Source organism: Gossypium hirsutum, chromosome D05 (assembly GCF_007990345.1).
Source record: "Gossypium hirsutum isolate 1008001.06 chromosome D05, Gossypium_hirsutum_v2.1, whole genome shotgun sequence".
In the NCBI taxonomy this organism is placed as follows: domain Eukaryota; kingdom Viridiplantae; phylum Streptophyta; class Magnoliopsida; order Malvales; family Malvaceae; genus Gossypium; species Gossypium hirsutum.
Genome location: NC_053441.1, coordinates 65,081,669 through 65,096,754, shown reverse-complemented (window position 1 = coordinate 65,096,754; position 15,086 = coordinate 65,081,669). Strand labels below are relative to the sequence as shown.

The following is a 15,086-nucleotide window of genomic DNA, read 5'->3' as shown; positions in this document are numbered from 1 at the left end:
GACAAAACTTATTTCTAATAATTTTTGAGATGGTAGAAGATCTGGAGTTGATTTTGGAGGGGAGACCTTGGCTCTTTCGTAAAAACTTAATTTTATTTGACAGGTTACGCCAAGCGGTGGAAAGAGATCAGATAAAGTTAACTTCATCCCCGTTTTGGATAAAAATTGAGTCGTGTTTCCCAGAGTTCAACAAGAAAGATCTATTGCATGCCATTGGTTCTACGTTTGGTAGGGTCCTCAGATCTGAAATTAGTGAAGATTTCTGCCGACTCTGAGTTAAATTGGATGTTCAAAGACCACTTAGAAGAGGTATTTTTGTTTCTAATGCTTATGTTAGTAAAGTTTGGATACCCTTCAAGTATGAAAACTTGCCAATATTCTATTTTGAATGCGGAAGAATGGGGCATGGGATGAGTAATTGCACCCAGCTATTACCTGCAAGAAAAAATAAAATCAGTGAAAATCCTCCTTATTCTGTGGCCTTAAAAGCAGAATCAAGATTAATTGGAAAAGAAAGTGTGAAATTTAATAGTTTGAAGAAACAGACGGGGGTTCAGAGTTCTTATATCGGAGAAGAGAGAATTTCACCCAATAGTATTAAATGTGCTGAGAAAGGAAGCAATGAAGAGGAGGCCCGCAAGAGAATTTGAAATTAAAAGAAGGGGAGGAGATGCCAGAAGAACAGGAAGGTATTTTGGAGGTAGAGGAAGCTGAGAAGGTGAATTTAAAGGAAAGGGGGAAGATGCTAAAAGAATATGCAGGTATTTGGAGACAAGGGGAAGGTGAGAAGGTGAGTAATTGTAATAGAGAGAAGAGCCAAAATCCAAATCAAGAGAAACAAGCAAAATGGATAAGCATTCAACATGGCACAACAACGACAAAAGCTGGAAATAATACGAGGAAGAGGAAGCCCATTGATGCAGATTTTACCAGCGATCATACAGGAAAAGGAGACAGAGATGGAATTAAAAGGTTGAAACAGGATACTTCAGACTACTACAAAGGCCCTGTGGAAATGGTGACAGACACTAATGAGCAAATTGAAGTTCAAGATTTATTGATATCGGCGGCTGCTAATAGGCAAGCCGACCGGACGCAATGAAAACAACCATCAGCTGGAATGTTCGTGGATTGGGGAGTCCACGAGCTGGAAGAAGGCTGCGTTACTTTCTCAAGCAGCACAATCCCCAAATGGTCTTCTTAATGAAGACCAAAGTTGATAGACAGAGGATGGAAAAAATCAGACAGAGATGCGGTTTTATGAATGGTATTGATATAGAAGCACAAGGTTCGAAAGGAGGATTATGCTTAGCATGGAAAGGTGACACCAAAGTAAGTTTACGAAGTTTTTCTAGGAATCACATTGATGTTCTGGTTGAAGAGGAATAGGGTAACAAAGAGTGGAGATTTACAGGTTTCTATGGCTCTCCATATGTCCACAATAAGAGTGATTCGTGGGATTTGCTGATAAATCTGGGGCAAGATAACAGCCACCCATGGTTGGTAAGTGGTGACTTCAATGAGATCATGTATTCTTTTGAGAAATGTAGGGGTGCCCCAAGGGAAGAGAACAGAATGAAGGCATTTCGAGAGGTCTTAGAGAATTGCCATTTAGAAGATTTGGGTTTTTCGGGAGTATGGTTTACATGGGAAAGGGGAAATTTACCAGAGACAAATATTAGAGAAAGACTTGATAGGGGGTGGTAAATGATAAATGGAGGCTCCTTTTCCCAGCAGGTAGAGTTAACCATCTACCCCACACAATGTCAGACCACTGCCCACTTCTAATTAACACAGATGGCGAAAGCATTCATAATGGCAATTCAAAATTTAAATTTGAAGCGTGGTGGTTGATGGAGGATACTTGTGAAAAAATAATTAAAGAATCTAGGGAGTCAAGAACAGGCCCAGTAGCTGAGAAACTTGGAAAGTTGCAAGCAGATTTATTAGATTGGGCGAGAAGGATTAAGAAAGGTTGGGAGGGGCTAAAGAAAAAGTTAACAAAGCAGCTGGAAGTGTTAATGGGGAAAGAAAGGAATGACAACACAATGGCAGACATTGTAGACACTAAGATCCACCTAAATATGGAAATTGATAAGGATGAAATATATTGGGAACAAAGAGCAAGGGCAAATTGGCTGAAAGTGGGTGATAAAAATACAGTTTTTTTTCACAGGTTTGCTACTTCTAGAAGACGTATAAATTCAATATCCAAATTGGAGAAATCTGTGGGCGGAGAAGCAACTGAGGAAAGTGAGATTAATGATGTGGACACCTCCTATTTTCAGGAACTTTTCACGACAAAAGGAAGGGCGGAATGTTCATATCTCCTATCGGGAATAAAGGAAAATATTTCATCTGATATCAATAGAGAGCTAATATTAACCTTTACAGCAGAAGAATTGTATGCGGCATTAAAGGAAATGGGACCAACAAAAGCTCCAGGATATGATTGATGGTTGTCGAATCCACCAATATAAACCTACGCCTTAGTTTGTAAATTATGCAGTATAGGAAGTAGGGTCGATCCCTCAGAGACTGGTTTACTGCAAATTGTTCCTCTCTTAACCAGATTTTTGTCGGGGCAGCTGTCGTGCCTAAGACGTTCGGGGGGATAAAATTTTGAAAACTTGAAATTAACAGAAAAATAATTTCAAAAGTAAAAGTTGAAAACAGAATAATAAAAACTGTGAAATAAATATTAAGAAGAATTAATTAGAATGAGCTCAGCTTTAGGCGCGAATTTTCCTCGTCTTTGAACCGATCCTCGAAATTGGATGAACTCTTTTTTTTCCAATAAGCTAGTTATAGCTACCAAGGACGCCTCGGACACCAACTCTTCCTTGTGTAAATTAGTTATGGAACGTCCAATAACTAACTCTTACCGATCGAACAACCACGAAACGTTCGTGATTTAGAACTCCGGCAGCTTTGCGTTCTAGAAGAGCCTAGCTCGAACCAATGACCTCAACCGTGTGAAACATTTAAATCCGGTTACTACTTCCCTTGACAGAACCAAACAGCAATCTCCACTTGGCACGCCAATGTGTTCACAGAAAACCGATTAGAAACGTTCCTTTCGGAATTCCAACTGTACGTCTAACCACACTAAATCAAACGACGTCTTTTTTGACTTAGTGTTGATCTGACTTTATGAGTTGACAAAATCATACTCTTAATCCGGAGAAGTAATAAGTACTGGAATTTTAGGAGTTAAATGGCTCGGGTTCGTAACTCACGGGTTTTGACGAGGCTAATTTCGGCCTAAAGCTGAAAATGGGTTTAGTTGGCGAAGGTTTGGGACATGTTGGTATTTGATAAATTAAATAAGGTAGAAAAGGTGAAAAGATGGGTGATGTGATTAAGTATGGGGGTGGTTGAAAAAGAGAATTTGAAAAAAAAGTTGTAAATAGAAAGTAGTAAAAGCTGGAAGTTTTTAGGAATTAAAAGTTAAAGAAACTAAAGACAATAAATAAATTTATGAAAAGTTGAAAATAAAGGTGAAATGGATGGTAGGCTACTGGAACTAATGAAAATTGAAGGAAAACAAGCTAAGAAATAACAAATGCTACGTGAGAAAGGAGAGAATTGAAAGACAAAAGCTAAAATATTTTTTTGATTGATTGATTAAATGATGAACAATACAAGCACTATTTATACTAGAGGATTTACTAAATTAGGAACCTACTAGTCATAGGAAATTAAGGAAAAAAATATTCCATGACCAAAAATATCCCAAAATAATCTCCCCCTCTAAATCAACAAAATTTTCAGCTAATTAAAAATAGGAAAAATTCTACTTTGGCCGTCCTTCTTTGCTTCTTTCTTTAATTTGGCCCAATTGTTCCCTTTTTCTTCTATTTAGTCCCCAAATTACATTCCTGCACAAAATTCAATAAATATGGCAAAATTAGTGGTGCATTCTCATAAATATACCAAATTAAATACATAAAATATGTAATTTTAGTATTTAATCAATTCCCCCTACTTAGCTTATGCTAGTCCTCGAGCATTTTGTATGTATCTGCAAAAGGAAAAAATTTCTCCAAAATAGGACTTGATACTCATGGTTTGCACAATTCAACAATTCAATCCTAGCACATTAACAACTCAAATAACCTAGCCTAAGCAGTAAGTAAATATATTTCAGAATTTATGAGAGCTTGATAGACTTACCTTTCATTTTATTATTTTATTTATTTATTTTTGTACTTAGGACATTATCGAATTTTTTGACGCGAGACATGATGACAACCCAAGCACCATGTTCCGGTTACTCAATTCGGACGTTTCTAAGCAGGTTATTTCGCCCTACTCATAATAACTTGTCAGCGGAGTGAGTGCAAATAAATTGGATAGCCACACGAACCTTTTTACGCGAGATGTGATGACAACCCAAGCACCACGTTCCAGTTACTCAGCCCGATGCACAACCCCAATTGTCACTCTTAACATTTGTATCAGAGGAGTTTTTTTTTTTGAACAGAAAAATAAAAACATATGATAAAAGGTAGGCAATCAAGCAAACTCATAATTCCAAAAATTTCTTACCTACTAAGTCTAGATTATTGAAAAGTTTCATGTGTAAAGAATTAAATAGCTAAATCAGTCAAACCATAAGTGTACCATCCCAATTAAAAGAAAAATTTACCTTTTACCGAAAACATGCAAAAATAGCGATGACAGATAAGCAATTAGAACCAATTTATGTTTCCCTCCCCCCTACTTATTTTACATTGTCCCAATGTAATATTAAAGGATATAAGGTAAAATTAAGTAGACAAAAGAAGAAAAATAAATTTCCCATGTATTTCAACGTCGTGGAGGATGGTCTCGTAGGTAGAGTGGGCCTTAACTGAAAAAAAGAATTTTGTGGGTTGACATGTGGAATTTAATTTTGTCTTGGAATGTTTTCCTGCAAAAATAAAATAGTAAAAATAAATAATAATAATAATAATAATAGGAAAATTAAAATGTTTTTTTTTCAAATTTATTAGCTAAGTTATAAACTCAAGAAATAAATTATTAAAAACCAAGATTACGAGATTTGGTAAAACAGTCGTGATAAATGCACCAAGTAAGTTCCCAGGAAAGAGAGGTGAGTCACAATGGACATACTTAAGTACCAAGTCTTTACTTAGACAGAACTAATCCTTGACATGCATTTCCATTTTCCATTTTACCAAAAATTTTATTTGCATAAAGGAAAAGAAAATTTGGGTTGCCTCCCAACAGCGCTTTGTTTAATGTCGTTTAGCTCGACGACCTGTGTTATTCAAGTTTTGGGCTCTTCGAGAACAATCTCCTCAACTGTGTGTATTTGAAAATTCTCGTAGAAGGGTTTCAGTCGTTGACCATTCACCTTAAAGCACTTTCGGGTTTCTTCGCTTTGAATTTCCACTGCACCATTTGAGAATAGATTAGTGATAGTAAATGGACCTATCCATTTGGATCGAAGCTTACCAGCGAAAATTTTTAAGGTGGAGTCGTATAGGAGAACTTTTTGTCCTATTGAAAACTGCTTCCTAGTGATCATCTTATCGTGGAATGCCTTCGTCTTTTCTTTATAAACTCGAGCATTTTCATATGCATCGTTTCTAATTTCCTCGAGTTCCAGAATGTCCAACTTTCGAGCTCTTCCTGCGGTCTCCATCTCCATATTACACTGCTTAACTGCCCAAAATGTTTTATGCTCTAATTCGACCGGGAGATGGCACGGTTTACCAAAAACAAGTCGATAAGGTGACATGCCTATTGGTCCCTTGTAAGCTGTCCTATAAGCCCAAAGTGCGTCGTTTAGTCTCAAGCTCCAATCCTTTCTGTTAGGTTTAACAGTCTTCTCCAATATGGACTTGATTTCTCGATTTGACACTTCAGCTTGTCCGTTTGTTTGTGGATGGTAGGCAGTAGAAATTCGTTGAGTCACTCCATACTTCTCCATAAGTGCACTTACGAGTTTATTGCAGAAATGAGTTCCTCTGTTGCTGATTAATGCTCGTGGGGTGCCATACCTGGAAAAGATAGAACTTTTAAGAAAGTCAACCACAGTCTTAGCATTATCATTGCGAGTAGCCTTTGCCTCTATCCGCTTAGAAACGTAATCAACAGCTAAGAGTATATAGAAATTACCGAAAGAAGAAATAAAAGGACCCATAAAATCGATGCCCCACACATCGAAAATTTCGCAAATATGGATAGAAGTAAGGGGCACCTCATTTCGACGGCTAAGATTACCGACTTTTTGACATTTTTCACAGGTTTTACAGAATAAGAAGGCGTCACGAAATATACTTGGCGAAAATAGTCCACACTCAAGAATTTTATGTGCGGTGCGTTTAGGTCCAAAGTGTCCTCCACATGCATAAAAATGACAAAAAGTTAAGATAGACTGTACCTCTGTTTCTGCTACACACCGTCGAATTACCTGATCGGAGCAATGCTTCCATAAGTAAGGATCGTCCCAAATGTAATATCGAGCATCCTTTTTAATCTTATCTTTCCTGGACCTAGGTAATTCTGAAGGTATAGTACCTGTGACGAGATAGTTTACTATGTCTGCGTACCAAGGATGAACCGCATTTGCTGAAAACAAGTTTTCATCTGGGAAGTTGTCTTTCAATGGTGTGTTATCTGTTGGAATCGGTAATCGACTCAGATGGTCAGCTACTAAGTTTTCGCATCCCTTCTTATCCCGAATTTCAAAATCAAATTCTTGTAGGAGTAGAATCCACCTGATCAGTCGAGGTTTTGCCTCCTTCTTCCCTATTAAATACTTTAAAGCTGCATGATCAGAAAAGATAATTACTTTAGTTCCCAACAGGTAAGATCTAAATTTATCTAAAGCAAACACAACAGCTAATAATTTTTCTCGGTGGTTGTGTAATTGCTTTGGGCAGCATCCAAGGTTTTCGAAGCGTAATAGATAACATGAGGCTCTTTCTCTATTCTTTGGCCAAGAACAGCTCCCACACTTCGATCACTTGCATCACACATGATTTCAAACGGGAAGTTCCAATTCGGTGGTTACACTATGGGGGCAGAGACCAATTTCTGCTTCAGTATGTCAAATGCATCTTTACAAGTCTGGTCAAATTTAAATTTTTTATCCTTTTGTAACAGACTGCAAAGCGGTTGCGCGATCTTCGAGAAGTCTTTTATGAATCATCTGTAAAATCCTGCATGTCCAAGAAACGAACGAATTTCCCTCACAGATGTGGGATAAGGTAATGAGTTAATAATATCCGTTTTTGCTTTATCGACCTCAATACCTTCCGAGGAAACTATATGACCTAAAATCAATCATTTGTCAACCATGAAGTGGCATTTTTCATAGTTTAAAACAAGATTAAATTCTAGGCATCTTTGTAATATCTTAGCAAGATTATCGAGACATTCATTAAAAGAGTTACCGTACACCGTGAAGTCATCCATGAAGACTTCAATGATTTTCTCGACGTAATCAGAGAATATGCTTACCATGCATCTCTGGAAGGTGGCCGGAGCATTACAGAGTCCAAACAGCATTCGTCTATACGCAAACGTTCCAAATGGGCACGTGAAAGTTCTTTTGTCTTGATCCTCAGGCGCCACTGGAATTTGGAAAAATCCTGAATATCCATCGAGACAACAATAATGAGTCTTACCAGCTAATCGCTCGAGCATTTGATCGATGAAGGGAAGTGGGAAATGGTCCTTCCGGGTAGCTGCATTCAACTTTCTGTAATCGATGCAAACCCTCCATCCATTCTGGACTCGGGTAGGAACTAGCTCTCCTGATGAATTTTGCACCACTATCACGCCAGTTTTCTTGGGCACAACATGAACTGGGCTAACCCAATCACTGTCAGAGATCGGGTATATCATTCCAGCATCCAACATTTTCTGGATCTCCTTCTTTACTACCTCCGTCATGGGTGGATTAAGGCGCCTCTGAGCATCTCTCTTTGGTTTCGTGCTATCTTCAATGGAAATTCTGTGCATACAGGTGGATGGACTTAGCCCTTTTATGTCGGCTATTGTCCAACCAATAGCTTCCTTATATTCCTTCAGAACTCGAATTAGACTTTCCTCATCGTCTTTGGTTAGTCTATTTGACACTATTACCGGTAGGGTGTCTTTCTCTCCCAAAAAGACATACTTGAGGTGGTCTGGTAACGCTTTGAGCTCCAAGGTTGGTGGCTGCAAAATCGAAGGCAACATTTTAACTTGGGAAGGTAATAGTTCAAGATGGTTACCTCGACTCGTCGACGATGGTTGAGTCTCCAAGTGTTTGACAATTTCTCGCAACGGATCTTCTATAACTGCTAACTCCTCGAGACGACTCAATACATCCATGTCAATGCTTCTGTAAAAGACAGTTTCCAATTCATCAAAGTCATGATATTCAGAATAATTTTGAGTTAAACAATCTATACTATCGATACTGGAAATATTTGACAATGAGTTAGGATGACTCATGGCTTCGTAGACATTGAATTTCACGATTTCGCCATCAAACTCCATTGTCAATGTTCCACTCTGAACATCAATTTTTGCGCTTGCGGTACTTAAAAATGGCCTTCTAAGCAAAATATCAGACGAATTAGTTGAGTTATCATCCTCCATATTAATAATGTAGAAATCTGCAGGGAAAACTAATTCATTAACTTTAACAAGGACGTCTTCAAGCAACCCTTCGGGATAGATGACTGACCTGTCCGCCAACTGGATTATTATTCTTGTCTTTTTCAGAGGACCCGCGTTAATCAACTTATAAATAGGATAAGGCATAACATTAATGGAAGCGCCCCTAAATCACACATGGCTTTCTTAATGCCTACGTTACCTATCTCACAAGAAATAGCAAACATACCTTGGTCCTTGTATTTAGGCGGAACTTTCTTTTGCAGTACCGCGGAGACATTTTCTCCCACATTTACTCTTTCGTTACCTATTAACCTCCTTTTGCTAGTGCACAATTCCTTGAGAAATTTCGCATAACGAGGGATTTGCTTGATAGCGTCGAGCAAAGGAATATTTACCTTCACCTTCCTGAACGTTTTGAGGATTTCTTTTTCCTCCTTTTCTTTCTTATCCTTCGAGAGTCTCCCTAGAAAAAGAGGTGGCACCACAACTGGTTTCTGAATTTCTGATTTCGGTCTGGCTTTTGGATCAGAGATCTGTTTTTCCCGTTCGTTGTCTTGCCCATGACTTTTGTCTGGAACTGTTTCCAGGACTTTTCCGCTACGAATAGTTATTGCACTTGCATTCTGCCGAGGATTAGGCTCTGTCTGGGAAGGTAATTTACCTTGAGATTCCAATCGATTAACTGCCATCGAGATTTTACTAACTTGATTAGTTAACTCCTGTATTGATGCATCTGTCCTCTGTTGGTACTTCGCAACATCGACGGCAAGTCTTTCCACAATAGCTTCTAGAGATGTGCTCGGCTTGGGTGGCAGTTGCGGTGGTCTTGACTGGAACGATGGATTATATCGGGGATTAGCTCCGTAACTCAAGTTGGGATGATCCTTCCACCCAGGATTGTAACTGTTGGAGAAAGGATCATAGCGTCTTTGTGGAGGTCCCGAAAAACCTCCGACAGCGTCGACATGTGCCGTTGAATTTTCGTTAAGGATTGGGCACAAATCCGTCGGATGTTCAAATGTAGTACATACCCCACACAATTGGGTCTGATTCTTCTTTTCTGTAAGCATAGATTGAACAACATTAGTGAGCTTATCCAATTTATCTTCTAAGGATGAAACGTTTACCCCATTAACCCGTCTTGTGGGTTCTGAATTTGGCCGATACTGTTGAGAATTTGCCGCCATGGTGGATATCAATTCTCTTGCCTTTTGAGGAGTCATATTGACAAGCGCCCCTCCACTAGCTGCGTCAATCATTTTCATTTCCATAGGGAGCAAACCCTCGTAGAAATATTGAAGAAGTGATTGTTTGGTCAAACCGTGTTGAGGACAACTTGCACACAGTTTTTTGTACCGCTCCCAATAGTCGTAAAGCAATTCACTCTCCATTTGGCGAATTCCCACTATGTCTCTCCTAAGTTCAGCTGCTCGCGATGCTGGGAAAAATCTGTCAAGAAAAACACGAGATAAGTCATCCCACGTTGTAATAGAACCAGGGGTAAGTAAAATAACCATTCTTTTGCTGTATCAACTAAAGAAAAAGGAAAGGCCCGAAGTTTAATTTCATCTTCGGTTACTTCCTGTGGTTTCATGCTTGAGCAAACCATGTGGAATTCTCTCAAGTGGGTATGTGGATTCTCATTCTCCAAGCCTCAAAAAGTGGGCAAAAGGTGGATCAGGCCTGACTTCAATTCGAATGGGGTTTCTCCGATTGGATAGTTGATGCATAACGGTGTTTGCTCGTTGGGAGCAGCGGCTAGTTGTCGAATGGTTCAGTTTGCCATCCTTTCTGGTTCGCCGAGGTTGTCTTCTACTTCTTTTGTTGCAGGAAGAGGTTTAGACTCAGGTTCAACCACTTCGACTTGTTTTCCACGTTCAATTGCTGCTACACGGTTAAGAACTTCCGTCTCTTTACGTCGTGCTCGTGCTGATTTTTCGATCTCTGGGTCGTATTCGAGATCTCCAGATGAAGACCTGATCATGAAGATGATTTAAACAATTATAAGTGTTGCCAATCCCCGGCAACGGTGCCAAAACTGATGGTTGTCGAATCCACCAATATAAACCTACGCCTTAGTTTGCAAATTATGCAGTATAGGGAGTAGGGTCGATCCCTCAGAGACTGGTTTACTGCAAATTGTTCCTCTCTTGACCAAATTTTTGTCGGGGCAGCTGTCGTGCCCAAGACGTTCGGGGGGATAAAAATTTGAAAACCTAAAATTAACAGAAAAATAATGTCAAAAGTAAAAGTTGAAAACAGAATAATAAAAACCGTGAAATAAATATTAAGAAGAATTAATTAGAATGAGCTCAGCTTTAGGCGCGAATTTTCCTCGTCTTTGAACCGATCCTCGAAATTGGATGAACTCCTTTTTTTCCAATAAGCTAGTTATAGCTACCAAGGACGCCTCAGACACCAACTCTTCCTTGTGTAAATTAGTTATGGAACGTCCAATAACTAACTCTTACCGATCGAACAACCACGAAACGTTCGTGATTTAGAACTCCGGCAGCTTTGCGTTCTAGAAGAGCCTAGCTCGAACCAATGCCCTCAACCGCGTCAAACATTTAAATCCGGTTACTACTTCCTTTGACAGAACCAAACAGCAATCTCCACTTGGCACGCTAATGTGTTCACAGAAAACCGATTAGAAACGTTCCTTTCGGAATTCCAACTGTACGTCTAACCACACTAAATCAAACGACGTCTTTTTTGACTTAGTGTTGATCTGACTTTATGAGTTGACAAAATCATACTCTTAATCCGGAGAAGTAATAAGTACTGGAATTTTAGGAGTTAAATGGCTCGGGTTCGTAACTCATGGGTTTTGACGAGGCTAATTTCGGCCTAAAGCTAAAAATGAGTTTAGTTGGCTAAGGTTTGGGACATGTTGATATTTGATAAATTAAATAAGGTAGAAAAGGTGAAAAGATGGGTGATGTGATTAAGTACGGAGGTGGTTGAAAAAGAGAATTTGAAAAAAAAGTTGTAAATGGAAAGTAGTAAAAGCTAGAAATTTTTAGGAATTAAAAGTTAAAGAAACTAAAGACAATAAATAAATTTATGAAAAGTTGAAAATAAAGGTGAAATAGATAGTAGACTACTGGAACTAATGAAAATTGAAGGAAAACAAGCTAAGAAATAACAAATGCTACGTTAGAAAGGAGAGAATTGAAAGACAAAAGCTAAAATAGTTTTTTATTGATTGATGAAATGATGAACAATACAAGCACTATTTATACTAAAGGATTTACTAAATTACAAACCAACTAGTCATAGGAAATTAAAGAAAAAAATATTCCATGACCAAAAATATCCCAAAATAATCTCCCCCACCAAATCAACAAATTTTTCAGCTACTTAAAAATAGGAAAAATTCTACTTTGGCCCTCCTTTGCTTCTTTCTTTAATTTGGCCCAATTGTTCACTTTTTCTTCTATTTAGTCCCCAAATTACATTCCTGCACAAAATTCAATAAATATGGCAAAACCAGTGGTGCATTCTCATAAATATACCAAATTAATTACATAAAATATGTAATTTTATTAATTAATCAATGATGGTATTCCAGCCATTTTCTTTCAGAAATTCTGGCATATCGTAGATAAGGAAATAACGAATCTTTGCTTGGAAATTTTAAATAACGGTACAAGTTTTGGTAATTTAAATCATACCGACATTGTGCTTATCCCAAAAATTCCAAATCGCACTAGCATAGTTAATTTCAGACCTATCGGTTTATGTTCAGTAATCTACAAAATGATGGCAAAAACAATTGCAACTCGACCACAAGCAGTTATTGGAAGATGCATTGATGCTGCTCAAAGTGTGTTCGTCCTGGGAAGGCTAATAACAGACAATGTGATACAAGCTAATGAGATCTTACATACTTTTCGGCAAAAGCGCACAGGGAAAAAAGGATACATGACAGTTAAACTTGACATGCGCAAAGCCTATGATAGGGTTGAGTGGGGATTCTTGAAGGAAGTGATGTTACGAATGGGCTTCACACCAGAGTGGGTTAAGCTGATTATGACGTGTTTCCACAACATCCTATGCAGTTAATACAAATGGTAGAAGTGGAAGAGTTTTTTCACCGTCTCGAGGCTTACATCAAGGAGATCCGCTGAGCCCCTTTCTTTTTCTGATTTGTAGTGAGGGGTTATCATCTTTAATGAGATTTGTAGTGAGGGGTTATCATCTTTAAGCAAGCAGAAGATGACCAGAAATTTCACATCTACTCTTTGCAGATGATTGTATGTAGTTTGGGGAAGCATCTGATAGGGGAGCCAGTATACTAAAGGAAATTTTGAAGGAATATTAAAAGTGTTCTGGACAGTGCGTTAATTGCAACAAGTCTACCATATTTTTCAGCACCAATACATCAGAAGAAAAAATGAATGAAGTCTCGGCAAAATTGGGGGTTAGGATCTCAACAAACTTAGAACGATATCTAGGGCTTTCAAACATGGTTGGTCGACGAAAGAAAGAATCCTTTCAGCATTTAAAAGAAAAGATAGCTACCAGTATTGATGGGTGGAGTACTAGAATGTTATCTCAAGGGGGTAAAGAAGTCTTTATTAAATCGGTGTTACAGGCCATTCCAACGTACGCTATGTCATGCTTCTTATTACCAAAGACTCCTTGTGGAGAATTTGAGAATACTTTTGCTAAATTTTGGTGGCAAAAAACGCATGGTAGGAGAGGTATTCATTGGTGTCAGTGGAAGTACTTATGCCGTCCTAAAGAAGATGGTGGATTGGGCTTTAGAAATATGGCTCAATTTAATGTTTCACTTTTAGCTAAGCAAGGATGGCGTATTATAAACAATCCAAATTCTTTAGTTGCGCAAGTATTAAAAGCGAAATATTTTCCAAGTGCTGATTTTTTAAACTCACAGTTGGGGAATAATATATCGTATACATGGAAAAGTATTTGGGCTACTAAGGGCATCCTTGCAGAGGGCTTATGTTGGAAGGTGGGGCGAGGTACAAAATTTTCAATCAGTCGTGATTATTGGATTCCAGTTTTACCGCGTGATAGATTACCAGTTTTAAGTTCAAATTTGAATGATAGTAAAGTTGCAGAGCTAATTGATTCAAGTAGCAGAACATGGAAACAAGAGTTGGTAGAGCATACCTTTCTGGAGGATGTAGCAGAGAAGATCCTCAGTATCCCACTAGCTGAAACACCGCACGAAGATTTCCAAGTTTGGAGCGTTGAAGCGACGGGTGAGTTCACAACACGGAGCGCCTATAAACTATTACAAAGCATTGAAAATAACCCTGAAGCTTATGCTTTACAAAATGACTACAAGGACTTCTACAGAAAACTATGGCTACTTGATCTTCCTTCAAAAATTAAAATTACAGTTTGGAAGATATCTTGGAATTTTCTAGCTACGCGAGCTAATATGCTACTTAGAAGACTGACGAACACGTCAGTATGTCCTCGCTGTAGTTCAGGAACTGAAACTATGGACCATCTCTTCCGGGAATGTCCTGCTACAATAGCAGTATGGAGAGAGTTATCTTTTCATAGGTTTTTGCAAGACAATCAAATGGGGTTTCTACAGTGGCTAACCTGGGTTTTCTCACAAAGCTCGACTCCTCAGCATCGAATCTTTTGTGTTGCAGTATGGGCCATCTAGGGAGACAGGAACAATAGATTGCATAAAAAGATGGTAAATCTGGAAAAGAAGTAAGGAGATTTGTTCATAGCTATATTTCAGATCTTGATGCAGTTGGTAAAAATAGGTTGCAATCTTCCATACCTGTAAAAATATGGACAAAGCCAGTGGACAAGGTAGTCAAAATCAATTTCGATGCAGCGTACGATGGTAGACAAAGTAAAGCGGCTATTGGGGTTGTGGCCCGCGATAAGAAGGGTTCAGTTCTTCTATCATGTACAGAGGTTCATCAAAGAGTTCCCTCAGCCTTTGGGGCGGAAGCAATAGCGTGTCGGAAAGCCCTCCAGATCGGCGTTAACATGCAGTGGGAAAAAGTTATTATTGAAGGGGATTCTTTATCAATAATAAGAAAATGTAAAACAAAAAGCCCCGATAAATCATTGATTAGTGCGTATTTACATGATATTCATCAACTTTTGCTTAAATTCAAGGAGTGTAGGTTTGAGCATATCCCAAGATTAGCAAACAACCTTGTGCATATATTAGCAAATGAAGCGCTGAAGAGTAGTAGAGGAGCCTACCTGATCGGACGAGTCCCTGAAGCGGCAGAAATCCAAGCAGAAACTGAGAGGGCAAAAGCACCAGATTGAAGGAAGAAAGCGAGAAATGAAGGGATGAGAGTATAGAGTAGGGCAGACATCAAGTTATTTCAGCAGCCCTAGAGTAATCTCAAGCGTCTTGGAAAAGTAAATAAAATTGAAGAGATAAGACGTTTGTAGTCTTTTAAGACTGATTGGGCAGGTAGAATAGTAAACATTTATTAGAATCA

General features: G+C 38.6%; 1 long non-coding RNA gene across 6 annotated transcripts; it reads right to left on the bottom strand.

Moving 5' to 3' along the window:
• Positions 1-132: 132 nt before the first annotated feature.
• On the bottom strand, positions 133-15,086 carry LOC107903438 (uncharacterized). 6 transcript variants are annotated; one of them, XR_001685797.2, is made up of 5 exons: positions 14,839-15,064; positions 14,402-14,598; positions 14,212-14,274; positions 13,768-14,129; positions 11,800-12,088 (listed from the first exon to the last, which is right to left on the bottom strand). It is a non-coding gene; the product is annotated as an uncharacterized lncRNA (long non-coding RNA). The 6 variants fall into 6 exon arrangements; XR_005913210.1 differs by lacking the exon at positions 11,800-12,088 and adding an exon at positions 133-435 and having other exon boundaries at positions 14,402-15,086; XR_005913211.1 differs by lacking the exon at positions 11,800-12,088 and adding an exon at positions 3,848-3,881 and having other exon boundaries at positions 14,402-15,086.